Below are 25663 nucleotides of genomic sequence, written 5' to 3' on the forward strand. Positions count from 1 at the left end.
GGCGCCGGGCTCTGCTAAGACTTCCCCTGCGCTTCGTTTGCCCTGGGCCAAAGCGAGCCTTCACAATAGCTGAACGCTAACACTGCATACTCGTCCCACTTCCAGAACAGGGCTACCGCGAGGCAGTTCTCCGGGGGAAAACGGCCCTTCGCGAAGGGCAGATCTGCCGAGCTCATTGCGGGAAAGCGAAAGCAAAGGACGCTTTTCTCCCTCTAACCGCTTTCGTCAGAGGAACGGCGGAAGTCACAGTGTTCTTTCTCTCCCTGAGATACACACAATCTGACGTTGCCTCTGAGCTCCGTTGCTGGCAAAGAACTGAAACTGACATACATTCCTGTGGGGAAACACAGGGCTTTGCTAGGATTTCTCTAGGCAGTGTGTTTTCCCTGGGCCTCACTGTAGCAACACTATCTCGCCAGGGCAGAACTGCATGGGATTTCCTCCGCCAGGAGAGAGCTGCTGCTTTGTAGTTTGTGCTGGGAAACCTTGCTTTGGCAAGTGCGAATTGACCGCATTCAGGCAGAAAGAAAAGAGAATAGCAAGAGGCCTTTTCTCCCCGGCTGCTCTGCCAAGCCCTTCCAGCTCAAACTATGTCGTTGCTCCTCTGGAAGGATCCCTGCACCGCGGCGTAGTTTTTCCGAAGAAGCCCTGCGTTTGCAAGAGCAAATGAGGAATTCGTGGCAGGAAAGAGGAAGGAAAGAAAGTTTCTCTCCCTCTGCCTGCTTTGCTCAGAGGACCGGATGAAGTCAGGGAGTTCTCCCTTTCACTGAGAAACGTGCGGGCTGCTGTTGCCTGGGCGCTCTCTTCTTTGCAAAAGAGTCTGCAGTTCCACGCTTTGAACCGTGGAAAGGCGCCGGGCTCTGCTAAGATTTCCCCCGGCGCTTCGTTTGCCCTGGGCCAAAGCGAGCCTTCACAATAGCTGAACGCTAACACTGCATACTCGTTCCACTTCCAGAACCGGGCTACGGCGAGGCAGTTCTCCGGGGGAAAACGGCCCTTCGCGAAGGGCAGATCTGCCGAGCTCATTGCGGGAAAGCGAAAGCAAAGGACGCTTTTCTCCCTCTAACCGCTTTCGTCAGAGGAACGGGGGAAGTCACAGTGTTCTTTCTCTCCCTGAGATACACACAATCTGACGTTGCCTCTGAGCTCCGTTGCTGGCAAAGAACTGAAAGTGACATACATTCCTGTGGGGAAACACAGGGCTTTGCTAGGATTTCTCTAGGCAGTGTGTTTCACCTGGGCCTCACTGTAGCAACACTATCTCGCAAGGGCAGAACTGCATGGGATTTCCTCTGCCAGGAGAGAGCTGCTGCTTTGTAGTTTGTGCTGGGAAACCTTGTTTTGGCAAGTGCGAATTGACCGCATTCAGGCAGAAAGAAAAGAGAATAGCAAGAGGCCTTTTCTCCCCGGCTGCTCTGCCAAGCCCTTCCAGCTCAAACTATGTCGTTGCTCCTCTGGAAGGATCCCTGCACCGCGGCGTAGTTTTTCCGAAGAAGCCCTGCGTTTGCAAGAGCAAATGAGGAATTCGTGGCAGGAAAGAGGAAGGAAAGAAAGTTTCTCTCCCTCTGCCTGCTTTGCTCAGAGGACTGGATGAAGTCAGGGAGTTCTCCCTTTCACTGAGAAACGTGCGGGCTGCTGTTGCCTGGGCGCTCTCTTCTTTGCAAAAGAGTCTGCAGTTCCACGCTTTGAACCGTGGAAAGGCGCCGGGCTCTGCTAAGACTTCCCCTGCGCTTCGTTTGCCCTGGGCCAAAGCGAGCCTTCACAATAGCTGAACGCTAACACTGCATACTCGTCCCACTTCCAGAACAGGGCTACCGCGAGGCAGTTCTCCGGGGGAAAACGGCCCTTCGCGAAGGGCAGATCTGCCGAGCTCATTGCGGGAAAGCGAAAGCAAAGGACGCTTTCTCCCTCTAACCGCTTTCGTCAGAGGAACGGGGGAAGTCACAGTGTTCTTTCTCTCCCTGAGATACACACAATCTGACGTTGCCTCTGAGCTCCGTTGCTGGCAAAGAACTGAAACTGACATACATTCCTGTGGGGAAACACAGGGCTTTGCTACGATTTCTCTAGGCAGTGTGTTTTCCCTGGGCCTCACTGTAGCAACACTATCTCGCCAGGGCAACACTGCATGGCACTTCCTGTGCCAGGAGAGAGCTGCTGCTTTGTAGTTTGTGCTGGGAAACCTTGTTTTGGCAAGTGCGAATTGACCGCATTCAGGCAGAAAGAAAAGAGAATAGCAAGAGGCCTTTTCTCCCCGGCTGCTCTGCCAAGCCCTTCCAGCTCAAACTATGTCGTTGCTCCTCTGGAAGGATCCCTGCACCGCGGCGTAGTTTTTCCGAAGAAGCCCTGCGTTTGCAAGAGCAAATGAGGAATTCGTGGCAGGAAAGAGGAAGGAAAGAAAGTTTCTCTCCCTCTGCCTGCTTTGCTCAGAGGACCGGATGAAGTCAGGGAGTTCTCCCTTTCACTGAGAAACGTGCGGGCTGCTGTTGCCTGGGCGCTCTCTTCTTTGCAAAAGAGTCTGCAGTTCCACGCTTTGAACCGTGGAAAGGCGCCGGGCTCTGCTAAGATTTCCCCCGGCGCTTCGTTTGCCCTGGGCCAAAGCGAGCCTTCACAATAGCTGAACGCTAACACTGCATACTCGTTCCACTTCCAGAACCGGGCTACGGCGAGGCAGTTCTCCGGGGGAAAACGGCCCTTCGCGAAGGGCAGATCTGCCGAGCTCATTGCGGGAAAGCGAAAGCAAAGGACGCTTTTCTCCCTCTAACCGCTTTCGTCAGAGGAACGGGGGAAGTCACAGTGTTCTTTCTCTCCCTGAGATACACACAATCTGACGTTGCCTCTGAGCTCCGTTGCTGGCAAAGAACTGAAACTGACATACATTCCTGTGGGGAAACACAGGGCTTTGCTAGGATTTCTCTAGGCAGTGTGTTTTCCCTGGGCCTCACTGTAGCAACACTATCTCGCAAGGGCAGAACTGCATGGGATTTCCTCTGCCAGGAGAGAGCTGCTGCTTTGTAGTTTGTGCTGGGAAACCTTGTTTTGGCAAGTGCGAATTGACCGCATTCAGGCAGAAAGAAAAGAGAATAGCAAGAGGCCTTTTCTCCCCAGCTGCTCTGCCAAGCCCTTCCAGCTCAAACTATGTCGTTGCTCCTCTGGAAGGATCCCTGCACCGCGGCGTAGTTTTTCCGAAGAAGCCCTGCGTTTGCAAGAGCAAATGAGGAATTCGTGGCAGGAAAGAGGAAGGAAAGAAAGTTTCTCTCCCTCTGCCTGCTTTGCTCAGAGGACTGGATGAAGTCAGGGAGTTCTCCCTTTCACTGAGAAACGTGCGGGCTGCTGTTGCCTGGGCGCTCTCTTCTTTGCAAAAGAGTCTGCAGTTCCACGCTTTGAACCGTGGAAAGGCGCCGGGCTCTGCTAAGACTTCCCCTGCGCTTCGTTTGCCCTGGGCCAAAGCGAGCCTTCACAATAGCTGAACGCTAACACTGCATACTCGTTCCACTTCCAGAACCGGGCTACGGCGAGGCAGTTCTCCGGGGGAAAACGGCCCTTCGCGAAGGGCAGATCTGCCGAGCTCATTGCGGGAAAGCGAAAGCAAAGGACGCTTTTCTCCCTCTAACCGCTTTCGTCAGAGGAACGGGGGAAGTCACAGTGTTCTTTCTCTCCCTGAGATACACACAATCTGACGTTGCCTCTGAGCTCCGTTGCTGGCAAAGAACTGAAACTGACATACATTCCTGTGGGGAAACACAGGGCTTTGCTAGGATTTCTCTAGGCAGTGTGTTTTCCCTGGGCCTCACTGTAGCAACACTATCTCGCAAGGGCAGAACTGCATGGGATTTCCTCTGCCAGGAGAGAGCTGCTGCTTTGTAGTTTGTGCTGGGAAACCTTGTTTTGGCAAGTGCGAATTGACCGCATTCAGGCAGAAAGAGAAGAGAATAGCAAGAGGCCTTTTCTCCCCGGCTGCTCTGCCAAGCCCTTCCAGCTCAAACTATGTCGTTGCTCCTCTGGAAGGATCCCTGCACCGCGGCGTAGTTTTTCCGAAGAAGCCCTGCGTTTGCAAGAGCAAATGAGGAATTCGTGGCAGGAAAGAGGAAGGAAAGAAAGTTTCTCTCCCTCTGCCTGCTTTGCTCAGAGGACTGGATGAAGTCAGGGAGTTCTCCCTTTCACTGAGAAACGTGCGGGCTGCTGTTGCCTGGGCGCTCTCTTCTTTGCAAAAGAGTCTGCAGTTCCACGCTTTGAACCGTGGAAAGGCGCCGGGCTCTGCTAAGACTTCCCCTGCGCTTCGTTTGCCCTGGGCCAAAGCGAGCCTTCACAATAGCTGAACGCTAACACTGCATACTCGTCCCACTTCCAGAACAGGGCTACCGCGAGGCAGTTCTCCGGGGGAAAACGGCCCTTCGCGAAGGGCAGATCTGCCGAGCTCATTGCGGGAAAGCGAAAGCAAAGGACGCTTTTCTCCCTCTAACCGCTTTCGTCAGAGGAACGGGGGAAGTCACAGTGTTCTTTCTCTCCCTGAGATACACACAATCTGACGTTGCCTCTGAGCTCCGTTGCTGGCAAAGAACTGAAACTGACATACATTCCTGTGGGGAAACACAGGGCTTTGCTAGGATTTCTCTAGGCAGTGTGTTTTCCCTGGGCCTCACTGTAGCAACACTATCTCGCAAGGGCAGAACTGCATGGGATTTCCTCTGCCAGGAGAGAGCTGCTGCTTTGTAGTTTGTGCTGGGAAACCTTGTTTTGGCAAGTGCGAATTGACCGCATTCAGGCAGAAAGAAAAGAGAATAGCAAGAGGCCTTTTCTCCCCGGCTGCTCTGCCAAGCCCTTCCAGCTCAAACTATGTCGTTGCTCCTCTGGAAGGATCCCTGCACCGCGGCGTAGTTTTTCCGAAGAAGCCCTGCGTTTGCAAGAGCAAATGAGGAATTCGTGGCAGGAAAGAGGAAGGAAAGAAAGTTTCTCTCCCTCTGCCTGCTTTGCTCAGAGGACCGGATGAAGTCAGGGAGTTCTCCCTTTCACTGAGAAACGTGCGGGCTGCTGTTGCCTGGGCGCTCTCTTCTTTGCAAAAGAGTCTGCAGTTCCACGCTTTGAACCGTGGAAAGGCGCCGGGCTCTGCTAAGACTTCCCCTGCGCTTCGTTTGCCCTGGGCCAAAGCGAGCCTTCACAATAGCTGAACGCTAACACTGCATACTCGTCCCACTTCCAGAACAGGGCTACCGCGAGGCAGTTCTCCGGGGGAAAACGGCCCTTCGCGAAGGGCAGATCTGCCGAGCTCATTGCGGGAAAGCGAAAGCAAAGGACGCTTTTCTCCCTCTAACCGCTTTCGTCAGAGGAACGGGGGAAGTCACAGTGTTCTTTCTCTCCCTGAGATACACACAATCTGACGTTGCCTCTGAGCTCCGTTGCTGGCAAAGAACTGAAACTGACATACATTCCTGTGGGGAAACACAGGGCTTTGCTAGGATTTCTCTAGGCAGTGTGTTTTCCCTGGGCCTCACTGTAGCAACACTATCTCGCAAGGGCAGAACTGCATGGGATTTCCTCCGCCAGGAGAGAGCTGCTGCTTTGTAGTTTGTGCTGGGAAACCTTGCTTTGGCAAGTGCGAATTGACCGCATTCAGGCAGAAAGAAAAGAGAATAGCAAGAGGCCTTTTCTCCCCGGCTGCTCTGCCAAGCCCTTCCAGCTCAAACTATGTCGTTGCTCCTCTGGAAGGATCCCTGCACCGCGGCGTAGTTTTTCCGAAGAAGCCCTGCGTTTGCAAGAGCAAATGAGGAATTCGTGGCAGGAAAGAGGAAGGAAAGAAAGTTTCTCTCCCTCTGCCTGCTTTGCTCAGAGGACCGGATGAAGTCAGGGAGTTCTCCCTTTCACTGAGAAACGTGCGGGCTGCTGTTGCCTGGGCGCTCTCTTCTTTGCAAAAGAGTCTGCAGTTCCACGCTTTGAACCGTGGAAAGGCGCCGGGCTCTGCTAAGATTTCCCCCGGCGCTTCGTTTGCCCTGGGCCAAAGCGAGCCTTCACAATAGCTGAACGCTAACACTGCATACTCGTTCCACTTCCAGAACCGGGCTACGGCGAGGCAGTTCTCCGGGGGAAAACGGCCCTTCGCGAAGGGCAGATCTGCCGAGCTCATTGCGGGAAAGCGAAAGCAAAGGACGCTTTTCTCCCTCTAACCGCTTTCGTCAGAGGAACGGGGGAAGTCACAGTGTTCTTTCTCTCCCTGAGATACACACAATCTGACGTTGCCTCTGAGCTCCGTTGCTGGCAAAGAACTGAAAGTGACATACATTCCTGTGGGGAAACACAGGGCTTTGCTAGGATTTCTCTAGGCAGTGTGTTTTCCCTGGGCCTCACTGTAGCAACACTATCTCGCAAGGGCAGAACTGCATGGGATTTCCTCTGCCAGGAGAGAGCTGCTGCTTTGTAGTTTGTGCTGGGAAACCTTGTTTTGGCAAGTGCGAATTGACCGCATTCAGGCAGAAAGAAAAGAGAATAGCAAGAGGCCTTTTCTCCCCGGCTGCTCTGCCAAGCCCTTCCAGCTCAAACTATGTCGTTGCTCCTCTGGAAGGATCCCTGCACCGCGGCGTAGTTTTTCCGAAGAAGCCCTGCGTTTGCAAGAGCAAATGAGGAATTCGTGGCAGGAAAGAGGAAGGAAAGAAAGTTTCTCTCCCTCTGCCTGCTTTGCTCAGAGGACTGGATGAAGTCAGGGAGTTCTCCCTTTCACTGAGAAACGTGCGGGCTGCTGTTGCCTGGGCGCTCTCTTCTTTGCAAAAGAGTCTGCAGTTCCACGCTTTGAACCGTGGAAAGGCGCCGGGCTCTGCTAAGACTTCCCCTGCGCTTCGTTTGCCCTGGGCCAAAGCGAGCCTTCACAATAGCTGAACGCTAACACTGCATACTCGTCCCACTTCCAGAACAGGGCTACCGCGAGGCAGTTCTCCGGGGGAAAACGGCCCTTCGCGAAGGGCAGATCTGCCGAGCTCATTGCGGGAAAGCGAAAGCAAAGGACGCTTTTCTCCCTCTAACCGCTTTCGTCAGAGGAACGGGGGAAGTCACAGTGTTCTTTCTCTCCCTGAGATACACACAATCTGACGTTGCCTCTGAGCTCCGTTGCTGGCAAAGAACTGAAACTGACATACATTCCTGTGGGGAAACACAGGGCTTTGCTAGGATTTCTCTAGGCAGTGTGTTTTCCCTGGGCCTCACTGTAGCAACACTATCTCGCCAGGGCAACACTGCATGGCACTTCCTCTGCCAGGAGAGAGCTGCTGCTTTGTAGTTTGTGCTGGGAAACCTTGTTTTGGCAAGTGCGAATTGACCGCATTCAGGCAGAAAGAAAAGAGAATAGCAAGAGGCCTTTTCTCCCCGGCTGCTCTGCCAAGCCCTTCCAGCTCAAACTATGTCGTTGCTCCTCTGGAAGGATCCCTGCACCGCGGCGTAGTTTTTCCGAAGAAGCCCTGCGTTTGCAAGAGCAAATGAGGAATTCGTGGCAGGAAAGAGGAAGGAAAGAAAGTTTCTCTCCCTCTGCCTGCTTTGCTCAGAGGACCGGATGAAGTCAGGGAGTTCTCCCTTTCACTGAGAAACGTGCGGGCTGCTGTTGCCTGGGCGCTCTCTTCTTTGCAAAAGAGTCTGCAGTTCCACGCTTTGAACCGTGGAAAGGCGCCGGGCTCTGCTAAGATTTCCCCCGGCGCTTCGTTTGCCCTGGGCCAAAGCGAGCCTTCACAATAGCTGAACGCTAACACTGCATACTCGTTCCACTTCCAGAACCGGGCTACGGCGAGGCAGTTCTCCGGGGGAAAACGGCCCTTCGCGAAGGGCAGATCTGCCGAGCTCATTGCGGGAAAGCGAAAGCAAAGGACGCTTTTCTCCCTCTAACCGCTTTCGTCAGAGGAACGGGGGAAGTCACAGTGTTCTTTCTCTCCCTGAGATACACACAATCTGACGTTGCCTCTGAGCTCCGTTGCTGGCAAAGAACTGAAAGTGACATACATTCCTGTGGGGAAACACAGGGCTTTGCTAGGATTTCTCTAGGCAGTGTGTTTTCCCTGGGCCTCACTGTAGCAACACTATCTCGCAAGGGCAGAACTGCATGGGATTTCCTCCGCCAGGAGAGAGCTGCTGCTTTGTAGTTTGTGCTGGGAAACCTTGCTTTGGCAAGTGCGAATTGACCGCATTCAGGCAGAAAGAAAAGAGAATAGCAAGAGGCCTTTTCTCCCCAGCTGCTCTGCCAAGCCCTTCCAGCTCAAACTATGTCGTTGCTCCTCTGGAAGGATCCCTGCACCGCGGCGTAGTTTTTCCGAAGAAGCCCTGCGTTTGCAAGAGCAAATGAGGAATTCGTGGCAGGAAAGAGGAAGGAAAGAAAGTTTCTCTCCCTCTGCCTGCTTTGCTCAGAGGACCGGATGAAGTCAGGGAGTTCTCCCTTTCACTGAGAAACGTGCGGGCTGCTGTTGCCTGGGCGCTCTCTTCTTTGCAAAAGAGTCTGCAGTTCCACGCTTTGAACCGTGGAAAGGCGCCGGGCTCTGCTAAGATTTCCCCCGGCGCTTCGTTTGCCCTGGGCCAAAGCGAGCCTTCACAATAGCTGAACGCTAACACTGCATACTCGTTCCACTTCCAGAACCGGGCTACGGCGAGGCAGTTCTCCGGGGGAAAACGGCCCTTCGCGAAGGGCAGATCTGCCGAGCTCATTGCGGGAAAGCGAAAGCAAAGGACGCTTTTCTCCCTCTAACCGCTTTCGTCAGAGGAACGGGGGAAGTCACAGTGTTCTTTCTCTCCCTGAGATACACACAATCTGACGTTGCCTCTGAGCTCCGTTGCTGGCAAAGAACTGAAACTGACATACATTCCTGTGGGGAAACACAGGGCTTTGCTAGGATTTCTCTAGGCAGTGTGTTTTCCCTGGGCCTCACTGTAGCAACACTATCTCGCAAGGGCAGAACTGCATGGGATTTCCTCTGCCAGGAGAGAGCTGCTGCTTTGTAGTTTGTGCTGGGAAACCTTACTTTGGCAAGTGCGAATTGACCGCATTCAGGCAGAAAGAAAAGAGAACAGCAAGAGGCCTTTTTTCCCCGGCTGCTTTCCCAAGCCCTTCCAGCTCAAACTATGTCGTTGCTCCTCTGGAAGGATCCCTGCACCGCGACGTAGTTTTTCAGAAGAAGCCCTGCTTTTGCAAGAGCAAAGGAGGAATTCGTTGCAGGAAAGAGGAAGGAAAGAAAGTTTCTCTCCCTCTGCCTGCTTTGCTCAGAGAACTGGATGAAGTCAGGGAGTTCTCCCTTTCACTGAGAAACGTGCGGGCTGCTTTTGCCTGTGCGCTCTCTTCTTTGCAAAAGAGTCTGCAGTTCCACGCTTTGAACCGTGGAAAGGCGCCGGGCTCTGCTAAGACTTCCCCCGGCGCTTCGTTTGCCCTGGGCCAAAGCGAGCCTTCACAATAGCTGAACGCTAACACTGCATACTCGTTCCTCTTCCAGAACAGGGCTACCGCGAGGCAGTTCTCCGGGGGAAAACGGCCCTTCGCGAAGGGCAGATCTGCCGAGCTCATTGCGGGAAAGCGAAAGCAAAGGACGCTTTTCTCCCTCTAAGCGCTTTCGTCAGAGGAACGGGGGAAGTCACAGTGTTCTTTCTCTCACTGAGATACACACAATCTGACGTTGCCTCTGAGCTCCGTTGCTGGCAAAGAACTGAAACTGACATACATTCCTGTGGGGAAACACAGGGCTTTGCTAGGATTTCTCTAGGCAGTGTGTTTTCCCTGGACCTCACTGCAGCAACACTATCTCGCCAGGGCAACACTGCGTGGGATTTCCTCTTCCAAGAGAGCTGCTGCTTTGTAGTTTGTGCTGGGAAACCTTGCTTTGGCAAGTGCGAATTGACCGCATTCAGGCAGAAAGAAAAGAGAACAGAAAGAGGCCTTTTTTCCCCGGCTGCTTTCCCAAGCCCTTCCAGCTCAAACTATGTCGTTGCTCCTCTGGAAGGATCCCTGCACCGCGACGTAGTTTTTCAGAAGAAGCCCTGCTTTTGCAAGAGCAAATGAGGAATTCGTTGCAGGAAAGAGGAAGGAAAGAAAGTTTCTCTCCCTCTGCCTGCTTTGCTCAGAGAACTGGATGAAGTCAGGGAGTTCTCCCTTTCACTGAGAAACGTGCGGGCTGCTTTTGCCTGTGCGCTCTCTTCTTTGCAAAAGAGTCTGCAGTTCCACGCTTTGAACCGTGGAAAGGCGCCGGGCTCTGCTAAGACTTCCCCCGGCGCTTCGTTTGCCCTGGGCCAAAGCGAGCCTTCACAATACCTGAACGCTAACACTGCATACTCGTTCCACTTCCAGAACAGGGCTACCGCGAGGCAGTTCTCCGGGGGATAACGGCCCTTCGCGAAGGGCAGATCTGCCGAGCTCATTGCGGGAAAGCGAAAGCAAAGGACGCTTTTCTCCCTCTAAGCGCTTTCGTCAGAGGAACGGCGGAAGTCACAGTGTTCTTTCTCTCACTGAGATACACACAATCTGACGTTGCCTCTGAGCTCCGTTGCTGGCAAAGAACTGAAACTGACATACATTCCTGTGGGGAAACACAGGGCTTTGCTAGGATTTCTCTAGGCAGTGTGATTTCCCTGGGCCTCACTGTAGCAACACTATCTCGCCAGGGCAACACTGCGTGGGATTTCCTCTTCCAAGAGAGCTGCTGCTTTGTAGTTTGTGCTGGGAAACCTTACTTTGGCAAGTGCGAATTGACCGCATTCAGGCAGAAAGAAAAGAGAACAGCAAGAGGCCTTTTTTCCCCGGCTGCTTTCCCAAGCCCTTCCAGCTCAAACTATGTCGTTGCTCCTCTGGAAGGATCCCTGCACCGCGACGTAGTTTTTCAGAAGAAGCCCTGCTTTTGCAAGAGCAAAGGAGGAATTCGTTGCAGGAAAGAGGAAGGAAAGAAAGTTTCTCTCCCTCTGCCTGCTTTGCTCAGAGAACTGGATGAAGTCAGGGAGTTCTCCCTTTCACTGAGAAACGTGCGGGCTGCTTTTGCTTGTGCGCTCTCTTCTTTGTAAAAGAGTCTGCAGTTCCACGCTTTGAATCGTGGAAAGGCGCCGGGCTCTGCTAAGACTTCCCCCGGCGTTTCGTTTGCCCTGGGCCAAAGCGAGCCTTCACAATAGCTGAACGCTAACACTGCATACTCGTCCCACTTCCAGAACAGGGCTACCGCGAGGCAGTTCTCCGGGGGAAAACGGCCCTTCGCGAAGGGCAGATCTGCCGAGCTCATTGCGGGAAAGCGAAAGCAAAGGACGCTTTTCTCCCTCTAAGCGCTTTCGTCAGAGGAACGGGGGAAGTCACAGTGTTCTTTCTCTCACTGAGATACACACAATCTGACGTTGCCTCTGAGCTCCGTTGCTGGCAAAGAACTGAAACTGACATACATTCCTGTGGGGAAACACAGGGCTTTGCTAGGATTTCTCTAGGCAGTGTGATTTCCCTGGGCCTCACTGTAGCAACACTATCTCGCCAGGGCAACACTGCGTGGGATTTCCTCTTCCAAGAGAGCTGCTGTTTTGTAGTTTGTGCTGGGAAACCTTACTTTGGCAAGTGCGAATTGACCGCATTCAGGCAGAAAGAAAAGAGAACAGCAAGAGGCCTTTTTTCCCCGGCTGCTTTCCCAAGCCCTTCCAGCTCAAACTATGTCGTTGCTCCTCTGGAAGGATCCCTGCACCGCGACGTAGTTTTTCAGAAGAAGCCCTGCTTTTGCAAGAGCAAAGGAGGAATTCGTTGCAGGAAAGAGGAAGGAAAGAAAGTTTCTCTCCCTCTGCCTGCTTTGCTCAGAGAACTGGATGAAGTCAGGGAGTTCTCCCTTTCACTGAGAAACGTGCGGGCTGCTTTTGCCTGTGCGCTCTCTTCTTTGCAAAAGAGTCTGCAGTTCCACGCTTTGAACCGTGGAAAGGCGCCGGGCTCTGCTAAGACTTCCCCCGGCGTTTCGTTTGCCCTGGGCCAAAGCGAGCCTTCACAATAGCTGAACGCTAACACTGCATACTCGTTCCTCTTCCAGAACAGGGCTACCGCGAGGCAGTTCTCCGGGGAAAAACGGCCCTTCGCGAAGGGCAGATCTGCCGAGCTCATTGCGGGAAAGCGAAAGCAAAGGACGCTTTTCTCCCTCTAAGCGCTTTCGTCAGAGGAACGGGGGAAGTCACAGTGTTCTTTCTCTCACTGAGATACACACAATCTGACGTTGCCTCTGAGCTCCGTTGCTGGCAAAGAACTGAAACTGACATACATTCCTGTGGGGAAACACAGGGCTTTGCTAGGATTTCTCTAGGCAGTGTGTTTTCCCTGGGCCTCACTGTAGCAACACTATCTCGCAAGGGCAGAACTGCATGGGATTTCCTCCGCCAGGAGAGAGCTGCTGCTTTGTAGTTTGTGCTGGGAAACCTTGTTTTGGCAAGTGCGAATTGACCGCATTCAGGCAGAAAGAAAAGAGAATAGCAAGAGGCCTTTTCTCCCCGGCTGCTCTGCCAAGCCCTTCCAGCTCAAACTATGTCGTTGCTCCTCTGGAAGGATCCCTGCACCGCGGCGTAGTTTTTCCGAAGAAGCCCTGCGTTAGCAAGAGCAAATGAGGAATTCGTGGCAGGAAAGAGGAAGGAAAGAAAGTTTCTCTCCCTCTGCCTGCTTTGCTCAGAGGACTGGATGAAGTCAGGGAGTTCTCCCTTTCACTGAGAAACGTGCGGGCTGCTGTTGCCTGGGCGCTCTCTTCTTTGCAAAAGAGTCTGCAGTTCCACGCTTTGAACCGTGGAAAGGCGCCGGGCTCTGCTAAGACTTCCCCTGCGCTTCGTTTGCCCTGGGCCAAAGCGAGCCTTCACAATAGCTGAACGCTAACACTGCATACTCGTCCCACTTCCAGAACAGGGCTACCGCGAGGCAGTTCTCCGGGGGAAAACGGCCCTTCGCGAAGGGCAGATCTGCCGAGCTCATTGCGGGAAAGCGAAAGCAAAGGACGCTTTTCTCCCTCTAACCGCTTTCGTCAGAGGAACGGGGGAAGTCACAGTGTTCTTTCTCTCCCTGAGATACACACAATCTGACGTTGCCTCTGAGCTCCGTTGCTGGCAAAGAACTGAAACTGACATACATTCCTGTGGGGAAACACAGGGCTTTGCTAGGATTTCTCTAGGCAGTGTGTTTTCCCTGGGCCTCACTGTAGCAACACTATCTCGCAAGGGCAGAACTGCATGGGATTTCCTCCGCCAGGAGAGAGCTGCTGCTTTGTAGTTTGTGCTGGGAAACCTTGCTTTGGCAAGTGCGAATTGACCGCATTCAGGCAGAAAGAAAAGAGAATAGCAAGAGGCCTTTTCTCCCCGGCTGCTCTGCCAAGCCCTTCCAGCTCAAACTATGTCGTTGCTCCTCTGGAAGGATCCCTGCACCGCGGCGTAGTTTTTCCGAAGAAGCCCTGCGTTTGCAAGAGCAAATGAGGAATTCGTGGCAGGAAAGAGGAAGGAAAGAAAGTTTCTCTCCCTCTGCCTGCTTTGCTCAGAGGACCGGATGAAGTCAGGGAGTTCTCCCTTTCACTGAGAAACGTGCGGGCTGCTGTTGCCTGGGCGCTCTCTTCTTTGCAAAAGAGTCTGCAGTTCCACGCTTTGAACCGTGGAAAGGCGCCGGGCTCTGCTAAGATTTCCCCCGGCGCTTCGTTTGCCCTGGGCCAAAGCGAGCCTTCACAATAGCTGAACGCTAACACTGCATACTCGTTCCACTTCCAGAACCGGGCTACGGCGAGGCAGTTCTCCGGGGGAAAACGGCCCTTCGCGAAGGGCAGATCTGCCGAGCTCATTGCGGGAAAGTGAAAGCAAAGGACGCTTTTCTCCCTCTAACCGCTTTCGTCAGAGGAACGGGGGAAGTCACAGTGTTCTTTCTCTCCCTGAGATACACACAATCTGACGTTGCCTCTGAGCTCCGTTGCTGGCAAAGAACTGAAAGTGACATACATTCCTGTGGGGAAACACAGGGCTTTGCTAGGATTTCTCTAGGCAGTGTGTTTTCCCTGGGCCTCACTGTAGCAACACTATCTCGCAAGGGCAGAACTGCATGGGATTTCCTCTGCCAGGAGAGAGCTGCTGCTTTGTAGTTTGTGCTGGGAAACCTTGTTTTGGCAAGTGCGAATTGACCGCATTCAGGCAGAAAGAAAAGAGAATAGCAAGAGGCCTTTTCTCCCCGGCTGCTCTGCCAAGCCCTTCCAGCTCAAACTATGTCGTTGCTCCTCTGGAAGGATCCCTGCACCGCGGCGTAGTTTTTCCGAAGAAGCCCTGCGTTTGCAAGAGCAAATGAGGAATTCGTGGCAGGAAAGAGGAAGGAAAGAAAGTTTCTCTCCCTCTGCCTGCTTTGCTCAGAGGACTGGATGAAGTCAGGGAGTTCTCCCTTTCACTGAGAAACGTGCGGGCTGCTGTTGCCTGGGCGCTCTCTTCTTTGCAAAAGAGTCTGCAGTTCCACGCTTTGAACCGTGGAAAGGCGCCGGGCTCTGCTAAGACTTCCCCTGCGCTTCGTTTGCCCTGGGCCAAAGCGAGCCTTCACAATAGCTGAACGCTAACACTGCATACTCGTCCCACTTCCAGAACAGGGCTACCGCGAGGCAGTTCTCCGGGGGAAAACGGCCCTTCGCGAAGGGCAGATCTGCCGAGCTCATTGCGGGAAAGCGAAAGCAAAGGACGCTTTTCTCCCTCTAACCGCTTTCGTCAGAGGAACGGGGGAAGTCACAGTGTTCTTTCTCTCCCTGAGATACACACAATCTGACGTTGCCTCTGAGCTCCGTTGCTGGCAAAGAACTGAAACTGACATACATTCCTGTGGGGAAACACAGGGCTTTGCTACGATTTCTCTAGGCAGTGTGTTTTCCCTGGGCCTCACTGTATCAACACTATCTCGCCAGGGGCAACACTGCATGGCACTTCCTCTGCCAGGAGAGAGCAGCTGCTTTGTAGTTTGTGCTGGGAAACCTTGTTTTGGCAAGTGCGAATTGACCGCATTCAGGCAGAAAGAAAAGAGAATAGCAAGAGGCCTTTTCTCCCCGGCTGCTCTGCCAAGCCCTTCCAGCTCAAACTATGTCGTTGCTCCTCTGGAAGGATCCCTGCACCGCGGCGTAGTTTTTCCGAAGAAGCCCTGCGTTTGCAAGAGCAAATGAGGAATTCGTGGCAGGAAAGAGGAAGGAAAGAAAGTTTCTCTCCCTCTGCCTGCTTTGCTCAGAGGACCGGATGAAGTCAGGGAGTTCTCCCTTTCACTGAGAAACGTGCGGGCTGCTGTTGCCTGGGCGCTCTCTTCTTTGCAAAAGAGTCTGCAGTTCCACGCTTTGAACCGTGGAAAGGCGCCGGGCTCTGCTAAGATTTCCCGGCGCTTCGTTTGCCCTGGGCCAAAGCGAGCCTTCACAATAGCTGAACGCTAACACTGCATACTCGTTCCACTTCCAGAACCGGGCTACGGCGAGGCAGTTCTCCGGGGGAAAACGGCCCTTCGCGAAGGGCAGATCTGCCGAGCTCATTGCGGGAAAGCGAAAGCAAAGGACGCTTTTCTCCCTCTAACCGCTTTCGTCAGAGGAACGGGGGAAGTCACAGTGTTCTTTCTCTCCCTGAGATACACACAATCTGACGTTGCCTCTGAGCTCCGTTGCTGGCAAAGAACTGAAACTGACATACATTCCTGTGGGGAAACACAGGGCTTTGCTAGGATTTCTCTAGGCAGTGTGTTTTCCCTGGGCCTCACTGTAGCAACACTATCTCGCAAGGGCAGAACTGCATGGGATTTCCTCCGCCAGGAGAGAGCTGCTGCTTTGTAGTTTGTGCTGGGAAACCTTGCTTTGGCAAGTGCGAATTGACCGCATTCAGGCAGAAAGAAAAGAGAATAGCAAGAGGCCTTTTCTCCCCGGCTGCTCTGCCAAGCCCTTCCAGCTCAAACTATGTCGTTGCTCCTCTGGAAGGATCCCTGCACCGCGGCGTAGTTTTTCCGAAGAAGCCCTGCGTTTGCAAGAGCAAATGAGGAATTCGTGGCAGGAAAGAGGAAGGAAAGAAAGTTTCTCTCCCTCTGCCTGCTTTGCTCAGAGGACCGGATGAAGTCAGGGAGTTCTCCCTTTCACTGAGAAACGTGCGGGCTGCTGTTGCCTGGGCGCTCTCTTCTTTGCAAAAGAGTCTGCAGTTCCACGCTTTGAACCGTGGAAAGGCGCCGGGCTCTGCTAAGATTTCCCCCGGCGCTTCGTTTGCCCTGGGCCAAAGCGAGCCTTCACAATAGCTGAACGCTAACACTGCATACTCGTTCCACTTCCAGAACCGGGCTACGGCGAGGCAGTTCTCCGGGGGAAAACGGCCCTTCGCGAAGGGCAGATCTGCCGAGCTCATTGCGGGAAAGCGAAAGCAAAGGACGCTTTTCTCCCTCTAACCGCTTTCGTCAGAGGAACGGGGGAAGTCACAGTGTTCTTTCTCTCCCTGAGATACACACAATCTGACGTTGCCTCTGAGCTCCGTTGCTGGCAAAGAACTGAAACTGACATACATTCCTGTGGGGAAACACAGGGCTTTGCTAGGATTTCTCTAGGCAGTGTGTTTTCCCTGGGCCTCACTGTAGCAACACTATCTCGCAAGGGCAGAACTGCATGGGATTTCCTCCGCCAGGAGAGAGCTGCTGCTTTGTAGTTTGTGCTGGGAAACCTTGTTTTGGCAAGTGCGAATTGACCGCATTCAGGCAGAAAGAAAAGAGAATAGCAAGAGGCCTTTTCTCCCCGGCTGCTCTGCCAAGCCCTTCCAGCTCAAACTATGTCGTTGCTCCTCTGGAAGGATCCCTGCACCGCGGCGTAGTTTTTCCGAAGAAGCCCTGCGTTAGCAAGAGCAAATGAGGAATTCGTGGCAGGAAAGAGGAAGGAAAGAAAGTTTCTCTCCCTCTGCCTGCTTTGCTCAGAGGACTGGATGAAGTCAGGGAGTTCTCCCTTTCACTGAGAAACGTGCGGGCTGCTGTTGCCTGGGCGCTCTCTTCTTTGCAAAAGAGTCTGCAGTTCCACGCTTTGAACCGTGGAAAGGCGCCGGGCTCTGCTAAGACTTCCCCTGCGCTTCGTTTGCCCTGGGCCAAAGCGAGCCTTCACAATAGCTGAACGCTAACACTGCATACTCGTCCCACTTCCAGAACAGGGCTACCGCGAGGCAGTTCTCCGGGGGAAAACGGCCCTTCGCGAAGGGCAGATCTGCCGAGCTCATTGCGGGAAAGCGAAAGCAAAGGACGCTTTTCTCCCTCTAACCGCTTTCGTCAGAGGAACGGGGGAAGTCACAGTGTTCTTTCTCTCCCTGAGATACACACAATCTGACGTTGCCTCTGAGCTCCGTTGCTGGCAAAGAACTGAAACTGACATACATTCCTGTGGGGAAACACAGGGCTTTGCTAGGATTTCTCTAGGCAGTGTGTTTTCCCTGGGCCTCACTGTAGCAACACTATCTCGCAAGGGCAGAACTGCATGGGATTTCCTCCGCCAGGAGAGAGCTGCTGCTTTGTAGTTTGTGCTGGGAAACCTTGCTTTGGCAAGTGCGAATTGACCGCATTCAGGCAGAAAGAAAAGAGAATAGCAAGAGGCCTTTTCTCCCCGGCTGCTCTGCCAAGCCCTTCCAGCTCAAACTATGTCGTTGCTCCTCTGGAAGGATCCCTGCACCGCGGCGTAGTTTTTCCGAAGAAGCCCTGCGTTTGCAAGAGCAAATGAGGAATTCGTGGCAGGAAAGAGGAAGGAAAGAAAGTTTCTCTCCCTCTGCCTGCTTTGCTCAGAGGACCGGATGAAGTCAGGGAGTTCTCCCTTTCACTGAGAAACGTGCGGGCTGCTGTTGCCTGGGCGCTCTCTTCTTTGCAAAAGAGTCTGCAGTTCCACGCTTTGAACCGTGGAAAGGCGCCGGGCTCTGCTAAGATTTCCCCCGGCGCTTCGTTTGCCCTGGGCCAAAGCGAGCCTTCACAATAGCTGAACGCTAACACTGCATACTCGTTCCACTTCCAGAACCGGGCTACGGCGAGGCAGTTCTCCGGGGGAAAACGGCCCTTCGCGAAGGGCAGATCTGCCGAGCTCATTGCGGGAAAGTGAAAGCAAAGGACGCTTTTCTCCCTCTAACCGCTTTCGTCAGAGGAACGGGGGAAGTCACAGTGTTCTTTCTCTCCCTGAGATACACACAATCTGACGTTGCCTCTGAGCTCCGTTGCTGGCAAAGAACTGAAAGTGACATACATTCCTGTGGGGAAACACAGGGCTTTGCTAGGATTTCTCTAGGCAGTGTGTTTTCCCTGGGCCTCACTGTAGCAACACTATCTCGCAAGGGCAGAACTGCATGGGATTTCCTCTGCCAGGAGAGAGCTGCTGCTTTGTAGTTTGTGCTGGGAAACCTTGTTTTGGCAAGTGCGAATTGACCGCATTCAGGCAGAAAGAAAAGAGAATAGCAAGAGGCCTTTTCTCCCCGGCTGCTCTGCCAAGCCCTTCCAGCTCAAACTATGTCGTTGCTCCTCTGGAAGGATCCCTGCACCGCGGCGTAGTTTTTCCGAAGAAGCCCTGCGTTTGCAAGAGCAAATGAGGAATTCGTGGCAGGAAAGAGGAAGGAAAGAAAGTTTCTCTCCCTCTGCCTGCTTTGCTCAGAGGACTGGATGAAGTCAGGGAGTTCTCCCTTTCACTGAGAAACGTGCGGGCTGCTGTTGCCTGGGCGCTCTCTTCTTTGCAAAAGAGTCTGCAGTTCCACGCTTTGAACCGTGGAAAGGCGCCGGGCTCTGCTAAGACTTCCCCTGCGCTTCGTTTGCCCTGGGCCAAAGCGAGCCTTCACAATAGCTGAACGCTAACACTGCATACTCGTCCCACTTCCAGAACAGGGCTACCGCGAGGCAGTTCTCCGGGGGAAAACGGCCCTTCGCGAAGGGCAGATCTGCCGAGCTCATTGCGGGAAAGCGAAAGCAAAGGACGCTTTTCTCCCTCTAACCGCTTTCGTCAGAGGAACGGGGGAAGTCACAGTGTTCTTTCTCTCCCTGAGATACACACAATCTGACGTTGCCTCTGAGCTCCGTTGCTGGCAAAGAACTGAAACTGACATACATTCCTGTGGGGAAACACAGGGCTTTGCTACGATTTCTCTAGGCAGTGTGTTTTCCCTGGGCCTCACTGTAGCAACACTATCTCGCCAGGGCAACACTGCATGGCACTTCCTCTGCCAGGAGAGAGCAGCTGCTTTGTAGTTTGTGCTGGGAAACCTTGTTTTGGCAAGTGCGAATTGACCGCATTCAGGCAGAAAGAAAAGAGAATAGCAAGAGGCCTTTTCTCCCCGGCTGCTCTGCCAAGCCCTTCCAGCTCAAACTATGTCGTTGCTCCTCTGGAAGGATCCCTGCACCGCGGCGTAGTTTTTCCGAAGAAGCCCTGCGTTTGCAAGAGCAAATGAGGAATTCGTGGCAGGAAAGAGGAAGGAAAGAAAGTTTCTCTCCCTCTGCCTGCTTTGCTCAGAGGACCGGATGAAGTCAGGGAGTTCTCCCTTTCACTGAGAAACGTGCGGGCTGCTGTTGCCTGGGCGCTCTCTTCTTTGCAAAAGAGTCTGCAGTTCCACGCTTTGAACCGTGGAAAGGCGCCGGGCTCTGCTAAGATTTCCCGGCGCTTCGTTTGCCCTGGGCCAAAGCGAGCCTTCACAATAGCTGAACGCTAACACTGCATACTCGTTCCTCTTCCAGAACAGGGCTACCGCGAGGCAGTTCTCCGGGGAAAAACGGCCCTTCGCGAAGGGCAGATCTGCCGAGCTCATTGCGGGAAAGCGAAAGCAAAGGACGCTTTTCTCCCTCTAAGCGCTTTCGTCAGAGGAACGGGGGAAGTCACAGTGTTCTTTCTCTCACTGAGATACACACAATCTGACGTTGCCTCTGAGCTCCGTTGCTGGCAAAGAACTGAAACTGACATACATTCCTGTGGGGAAACACAGGGCTTTGCTAGGATTTCTCTAGGCAGTGTGTTTTCCCTGGGCCTCACTGTAGCAACACTATCTCGCAAGGGCAGAACTGCATGGGATTTCCTCCGCCAGGAGAGAGCTGCTGCTTTGTAGTTTGTGCTGGGAAACCTTGTTTTGGCAAGTGCGAATTGACCGCATTCAGGCAGAAAGAAAAGAGAATAGCAAGAGGCCTTTTCTCCCCGGCTGCTCTGCCAAGCCCTTCCAGCTCAAACTATGTCGTTGCTCCTCTGGAAGGATCCCTGCACCGCGGCGTAGTTTTTCCGAAGAAGCCCTGCGTTAGCAAGAGCAAATGAGGAATTCGTGGCAGGAAAGAGGAAGGAAAGAAAGTTTCTCTCCCTCTGCCTGCTTTGCTCAGAGGACTGGATGAAGTCAGGGAGTTCTCCCTTTCACTGAGAAACGTGCGGGCTGCTGTTGCCTGGGCGCTCTCTTCTTTGCAAAAGAGTCTGCAGTTCCACGCTTTGAACCGTGGAAAGGCGCCGGGCTCTGCTAAGACTTCCCCTGCGCTTCGTTTGCCCTGGGCCAAAGCGAGCCTTCACAATAGCTGAACGCTAACACTGCATACTCGTCCCACTTCCAGAACAGGGCTACCGCGAGGCAGTTCTCCGGGGGAAAACGGCCCTTCGCGAAGGGCAGATCTGCCGAGCTCATTGCGGGAAAGCGAAAGCAAAGGACGCTTTTCTCCCTCTAACCGCTTTCGTCAGAGGAACGGGGGAAGTCACAGTGTTCTTTCTCTCCCTGAGATACACACAATCTGACGTTGCCTCTGAGCTCCGTTGCTGGCAAAGAACTGAAACTGACATACATTCCTGTGGGGAAACACAGGGCTTTGCTAGGATTTCTCTAGGCAGTGTGTTTTCCCTGGGCCTCACTGTAGCAACACTATCTCGCAAGGGCAGAACTGCATGGGATTTCCTCCGCCAGGAGAGAGCTGCTGCTTTGTAGTTTGTGCTGGGAAACCTTGCTTTGGCAAGTGCGAATTGACCGCATTCAGGCAGAAAGAAAAGAGAATAGCAAGAGGCCTTTTCTCCCCGGCTGCTCTGCCAAGCCCTTCCAGCTCAAACTATGTCGTTGCTCCTCTGGAAGGATCCCTGCACCGCGGCGTAGTTTTTCCGAAGAAGCCCTGCGTTTGCAAGAGCAAATGAGGAATTCGTGGCAGGAAAGAGGAAGGAAAGAAAGTTTCTCTCCCTCTGCCTGCTTTGCTCAGAGGACCGGATGAAGTCAGGGAGTTCTCCCTTTCACTGAGAAACGTGCGGGCTGCTGTTGCCTGGGCGCTCTCTTCTTTGCAAAAGAGTCTGCAGTTCCACGCTTTGAACCGTGGAAAGGCGCCGGGCTCTGCTAAGATTTCCCCCGGCGCTTCGTTTGCCCTGGGCCAAAGCGAGCCTTCACAATAGCTGAACGCTAACACTGCATACTCGTTCCACTTCCAGAACCGGGCTACGGCGAGGCAGTTCTCCGGGGGAAAACGGCCCTTCGCGAAGGGCAGATCTGCCGAGCTCATTGCGGGAAAGTGAAAGCAAAGGACGCTTTTCTCCCTCTAACCGCTTTCGTCAGAGGAACGGGGGAAGTCACAGTGTTCTTTCTCTCCCTGAGATACACACAATCTGACGTTGCCTCTGAGCTCCGTTGCTGGCAAAGAACTGAAAGTGACATACATTCCTGTGGGGAAACACAGGGCTTTGCTAGGATTTCTCTAGGCAGTGTGTTTTCCCTGGGCCTCACTGTAGCAACACTATCTCGCAAGGGCAGAACTGCATGGGATTTCCTCTGCCAGGAGAGAGCTGCTGCTTTGTAGTTTGTGCTGGGAAACCTTGTTTTGGCAAGTGCGAATTGACCGCATTCAGGCAGAAAGAAAAGAGAATAGCAAGAGGCCTTTTCTCCCCGGCTGCTCTGCCAAGCCCTTCCAGCTCAAACTATGTCGTTGCTCCTCTGGAAGGATCCCTGCACCGCGGCGTAGTTTTTCCGAAGAAGCCCTGCGTTTGCAAGAGCAAATGAGGAATTCGTGGCAGGAAAGAGGAAGGAAAGAAAGTTTCTCTCCCTCTGCCTGCTTTGCTCAGAGGACTGGATGAAGTCAGGGAGTTCTCCCTTTCACTGAGAAACGTGCGGGCTGCTGTTGCCTGGGCGCTCTCTTCTTTGCAAAAGAGTCTGCAGTTCCACGCTTTGAACCGTGGAAAGGCGCCGGGCTCTGCTAAGACTTCCCCTGCGCTTCGTTTGCCCTGGGCCAAAGCGAGCCTTCACAATAGCTGAACGCTAACACTGCATACTCGTCCCACTTCCAGAACAGGGCTACCGCGAGGCAGTTCTCCGGGGGAAAACGGCCCTTCGCGAAGGGCAGATCTGCCGAGCTCATTGCGGGAAAGCGAAAGCAAAGGACGCTTTTCTCCCTCTAACCGCTTTCGTCAGAGGAACGGGGGAAGTCACAGTGTTCTTTCTCTCCCTGAGATACACACAATCTGACGTTGCCTCTGAGCTCCGTTGCTGGCAAAGAACTGAAACTGACATACATTCCTGTGGGGAAACACAGGGCTTTGCTACGATTTCTCTAGGCAGTGTGTTTTCCCTGGGCCTCACTGTAGCAACACTATCTCGCCAGGGCAACACTGCATGGCACTTCCTCTGCCAGGAGAGAGCAGCTGCTTTGTAGTTTGTGCTGGGAAACCTTGTTTTGGCAAGTGCGAATTGACCGCATTCAGGCAGAAAGAAAAGAGAATAGCAAGAGGCCTTTTCTCCCCGGCTGCTCTGCCAAGCCCTTCCAGCTCAAACTATGTCGTTGCTCCTCTGGAAGGATCCCTGCACCGCGGCGTAGTTTTTCCGAAGAAGCCCTGCGTTTGCAAGAGCAAATGAGGAATTCGTGGCAGGAAAGAGGAAGGAAAGAAAGTTTCTCTCCCTCTGCCTGCTTTGCTCAGAGGACCGGATGAAGTCAGGGAGTTCTCCCTTTCACTGAGAAACGTGCGGGCTGCTGTTGCCTGGGCGCTCTCTTCTTTGCAAAAGAGTCTGCAGTTCCACGCTTTGAACCGTGGAAAGGCGCCGGGCTCTGCTAAGATTTCCCCCGGCGCTTCGTTTGCCCTGGGCCAAAGCGAGCCTTCACAATAGCTGAACGCTAACACTGCATACTCGTTCCACTTCCAGAACCGGGCTACGGCGAGGCAGTTCTCCGGGGGAAAACGGCCCTTCGCGAAGGGCAGATCTGCCGAGCTCATTGCGGGAAAGCGAAAGCAAAGGACGCTTTTCTCCCTCTAACCGCTTTCGTCAGAGGAACGGGGGAAGTCACAGTGTTCTTTCTCTCCCTGAGATACACACAATCTGACGTTGCCTCTGAGCTCCGTTGCTGGCAAAGAACTGAAACTGACATACATTCCTGTGGGGAAACACAGGGCTTTGCTAGGATTTCTCTAGGCAGTGTGTTTTCCCTGGGCCTCACTGTAGCAACACTATCTCGCAAGGGCAGAACTGCATGGGATTTCCTCCGCCAGGAGAGAGCTGCTGCTTTGTAGTTTGTGCTGGGAAACCTTGCTTTGGCAAGTGCGAATTGACCGCATTCAGGCAGAAAGAAAAGAGAATAGCAAGAGGCCTTTTCTCCCCGGCTGCTCTGCCAAGCCCTTCCAGCTCAAACTATGTCGTTGCTCCTCTGGAAGGATCCCTGCACCGCGGCGTAGTTTTTCCGAAGAAGCCCTGCGTTTGCAAGAGCAAATGAGGAATTCGTGGCAGGAAAGAGGAAGGAAAGAAAGTTTCTCTCCCTCTGCCTGCTTTGCTCAGAGGACCGGATGAAGTCAGGGAGTTCTCCCTTTCACTGAGAAACGTGCGGGCTGCTGTTGCCTGGGCGCTCTCTTCTTTGCAAAAGAGTCTGCAGTTCCACGCTTTGAACCGTGGAAAGGCGCCGGGCTCTGCTAAGATTTCCCCCGGCGCTTCGTTTGCCCTGGGCCAAAGCGAGCCTTCACAATAGCTGAACGCTAACACTGCATACTCGTTCCACTTCCAGAACCGGGCTACGGCGAGGCAGTTCTCCGGGGGAAAACGGCCCTTCGCGAAGGGCAGATCTGCCGAGCTCATTGCGGGAAAGCGAAAGCAAAGGACGCTTTTCTCCCTCTAACCGCTTTCGTCAGAGGAACGGGGGAAGTCACAGTGTTCTTTCTCTCCCTGAGATACACACAATCTGACGTTGCCTCTGAGCTCCGTTGCTGGCAAAGAACTGAAACTGACATACATTCCTGTGGGGAAACACAGGGCTTTGCTAGGATTTCTCTAGGCAGTGTGTTTTCCCTGGGCCTCACTGTAGCAACACTATCTCGCAAGGGCAGAACTGCATGGGATTTCCTCCGCCAGGAGAGAGCTGCTGCTTTGTAGTTTGTGCTGGGAAACCTTGTTTTGGCAAGTGCGAATTGACCGCATTCAGGCAGAAAGAAAAGAGAATAGCAAGAGGCCTTTTCTCCCCGGCTGCTCTGCCAAGCCCTTCCAGCTCAAACTATGTCGTTGCTCCTCTGGAAGGATCCCTGCACCGCGGCGTAGTTTTTCCGAAGAAGCCCTGCGTTAGCAAGAGCAAATGAGGAATTCGTGGCAGGAAAGAGGAAGGAAAGAAAGTTTCTCTCCCTCTGCCTGCTTTGCTCAGAGGACTGGATGAAGTCAGGGAGTTCTCCCTTTCACTGAGAAACGTGCGGGCTGCTGTTGCCTGGGCGCTCTCTTCTTTGCAAAAGAGTCTGCAGTTCCACGCTTTGAACCGTGGAAAGGCGCCGGGCTCTGCTAAGACTTCCCCTGCGCTTCGTTTGCCCTGGGCCAAAGCGAGCCTTCACAATAGCTGAACGCTAACACTGCATACTCGTCCCACTTCCAGAACAGGGCTACCGCGAGGCAGTTCTCCGGGGGAAAACGGCCCTTCGCGAAGGGCAGATCTGCCGAGCTCATTGCGGGAAAGCGAAAGCAAAGGACGCTTTTCTCCCTCTAACCGCTTTCGTCAGAGGAACGGGGGAAGTCACAGTGTTCTTTCTCTCCCTGAGATACACACAATCTGACGTTGCCTCTGAGCTCCGTTGCTGGCAAAGAACTGAAACTGACATACATTCCTGTGGGGAAACACAGGGCTTTGCTAGGATTTCTCTAGGCAGTGTGTTTTCCCTGGGCCTCACTGTAGCAACACTATCTCGCAAGGGCAGAACTGCATGGGATTTCCTCCGCCAGGAGAGAGCTGCTGCTTTGTAGTTTGTGCTGGGAAACCTTGCTTTGGCAAGTGCGAATTGACCGCATTCAGGCAGAAAGAAAAGAGAATAGCAAGAGGCCTTTTCTCCCCGGCTGCTCTGCCAAGCCCTTCCAGCTCAAACTATGTCGTTGCTCCTCTGGAAGGATCCCTGCACCGCGGCGTAGTTTTTCCGAAGAAGCCCTGCGTTTGCAAGAGCAAATGAGGAATTCGTGGCAGGAAAGAGGAAGGAAAGAAAGTTTCTCTCCCTCTGCCTGCTTTGCTCAGAGGACCGGATGAAGTCAGGGAGTTCTCCCTTTCACTGAGAAACGTGCGGGCTGCTGTTGCCTGGGCGCTCTCTTCTTTGCAAAAGAGTCTGCAGTTCCACGCTTTGAACCGTGGAAAGGCGCCGGGCTCTGCTAAGATTTCCCCCGGCGCTTCGTTTGCCCTGGGCCAAAGCGAGCCTTCACAATAGCTGAACGCTAACACTGCATACTCGTTCCACTTCCAGAACCGGGCTACGGCGAGGCAGTTCTCCGGGGGAAAACGGCCCTTCGCGAAGGGCAGATCTGCCGAGCTCATTGCGGGAAA

This window comes from Elephas maximus, chromosome 5, assembly GCF_024166365.1.
Source record: "Elephas maximus indicus isolate mEleMax1 chromosome 5, mEleMax1 primary haplotype, whole genome shotgun sequence".
NCBI classification, from domain to species: Eukaryota; Metazoa; Chordata; class Mammalia; order Proboscidea; family Elephantidae; genus Elephas; species Elephas maximus.